We start from the raw sequence: 2,251 nt of genomic DNA, 5'->3' as shown, positions 1-2,251 counted from the left end.
GAACCTCTCCCGGAGGCCCAGGCCCAGCCTGGCTCACCCATCGCACAAGCGCGAGCCCTTCTCACGTCCCAGTTTGCAAAGCCTTCTGCTTCCACGCGGCCTCTCGGGCGGCCCTCAGAACCACCTCGTGGGTGAACAGGAAGGGGGTCACTGAACGCACCTTACAGATGTGGTCACTGAGGCCCAGAGGACCCAGAATTGAGTTGTTCAAGGTCACACAATGAGGCATGCACAAGGCTGGAATGTGAACTCCAGATCCAAGAGGCCCCCAAGCCGGTGTCCAGCCTTGGGCTCAAGGTCAAAGTAACATCCTCCACCGCCATCATTTCGGCAGGCCCACTGTCTGACTCCTGTCCCTACCAGGGCGCAGGCCCGTGAGGAGCCCCGTCGGGCCCACAGCTGTGTTCCCAGTGATTAGACAGCCCGGCGCCTAGTAGTTGCTTATTAATAATGAACGAAGGACTGCGTCTCAAATAAGCAATTGATGAGCCTGAAAATAGCAAGGCCCGGACACAAACGGAAGTTCCAGATGCGCTGGCAGTGGCTCCCTCTCGGTCTTGCCTGTCTCCCTATCTTGCACACTCACATGCACAGCTTGTCCCCAGGTTCCACCTGAGATCCGGAACCTTCTCCTATTCCTCCAAATGACTGACAGTACCCGTAGTGAGAACCTGGCACCCCGAGGCTGCAAGGGCTCTACTCCAACATGGACCTCAAGGACTGACCCTCCGCAAGGGCTGCTCACAGACAGAGACTCCCCAGCCCGGGCACACAGTGGCTTAACGGGGACCAAGGGCTGGCAGGAGTCTGACAGGGGAATGGGGCTCTGATATTTGGGGGCCATGTGGGGGATAGAAGAGATGAAGACAGACACCCACCCTGGTCCCAGGTTTGGCTTCCAATCTGCTGGGCAAGCGACCCCTCTGTGCCTCAGTTTCCACATGTGTACTCAGTGCCGTCCACCCACCTCGTGGGGTTATGAGGTCTGGGTGAGAGGTCCCCCCACCTTCTTCCAAAGAGGTTGCCCTAACGAGTTGCCTTTTCTTTTGAATGATCACCAGAGGACCCCGGGTGAAACGCCCCTTCCTTTGTGGTTCTTCAAACACTACTTGGGGACCGAGAGCACATGCTGGCCATGCAGCTACGGTCCTCTCAAACGACCGCTGCGCCAAGCAGCTCAGCCCCAGAGGGACAGACAAACAGAGGGACCTGCGGATGCCCACCACCTGCCACATGCTCCCTCCCCTCTGACCACCTCCTGATCTCACTGTGGGTGCCTGACCCCAGGCCAGCCTCTGAGCTCTGGCCAATGGGTGGGGTGACCACCCAGGCAGATCCTCTAGCTAGGCTCCAGAGGGGTCGGTCACAAAGAGGTGGCAGGCGGATAAATGGAGGGTAGGAGGCAGGGCTGAGCAGGAACGTGAATAGCAGATGGGCGAGGTGGGGAAGAGACAGAGAGACACTGCCTCCGTCAGAGGTGCCCAGTCTCCCATCAGGACTGGCTGAGGCTGAGGGATGCTTTCCTACCCTGAGTCCCTCCAGCCATCAGTACCCGATTATCTGGCTTATCTGTTTTTCACAATCTGGAAGAGCCTCGCTAACACCCTTGACGCCAACAGAATCGCAGCTGTGGAAGCCAAGGTCAGGAGGAGGTGACTGAGGGACCTTGCCTAGATGGATAACACGTACTGCATCACTCTGTGTCTACTCGGTGGGAGGGGCCGAGACAGTCTCAGCTGGTCTGGGGACCAGGAAAAGTCTGTTCTGCTGAGCAATGGAGTATTCTTTCTTTCATGGATAGTGCTCCAAGTAACTGACCCCATTTCTCTTTTTACTCTGGCTGCTGGGAAGCTCGGAATGACAGGCATGGCCCACCTGGGGCGAGTGTGCATTCCAGTCCACGTTTTCGTACAAACGTCATTCCCGATTCCATTTTACGGCCCTGCCTTTGTTCTTCTCAGTCCACTTTCCATTTGTACCACTTGGACTCGCTCCATGAGCCTTTAGAAGCTGCCTAAACTCTCTTCTGGAAGGGGGCAGAGCACGGACAATATTTTTATAGCCGGGCAATAGATCTGAAAGGACTTTGTAAAAAAAAATGCATGGAACTGTATTTGCTAGTGTATAAAATGTGCCGATCTATAAGAGACATCTCAGTTTTACAAGGATTTTTAAAGATAGTGGATTTTCTTTTATACATGTACTGAAGGTGGCTTTGTTGGCGAAACATAAGTCAGCTGCATTTGCCACC

At 55.1% G+C, this 2,251-nt stretch overlaps 1 protein-coding gene across 1 annotated transcript in view; it reads right to left on the bottom strand.

Annotated features, from left to right (window-relative positions):
- Positions 1-2,251, bottom strand: part of LOC105298089 (NADH-cytochrome b5 reductase 3) — a 17,379-nt gene that overhangs the window by 2,165 nt on the left and 12,963 nt on the right. The window lies entirely within an intron of this gene.

The sequence above is a fragment of the Pteropus vampyrus genome, unplaced genomic scaffold, assembly GCF_000151845.1.
Source record: "Pteropus vampyrus isolate Shadow unplaced genomic scaffold, Pvam_2.0 Scaffold145, whole genome shotgun sequence".
Taxonomy (NCBI): Eukaryota; Metazoa; Chordata; class Mammalia; order Chiroptera; family Pteropodidae; genus Pteropus; species Pteropus vampyrus.
The sequence above is the reverse complement of the archived record's forward strand: the minus strand, read 5'-3'. Positions and strand labels throughout refer to the sequence as shown.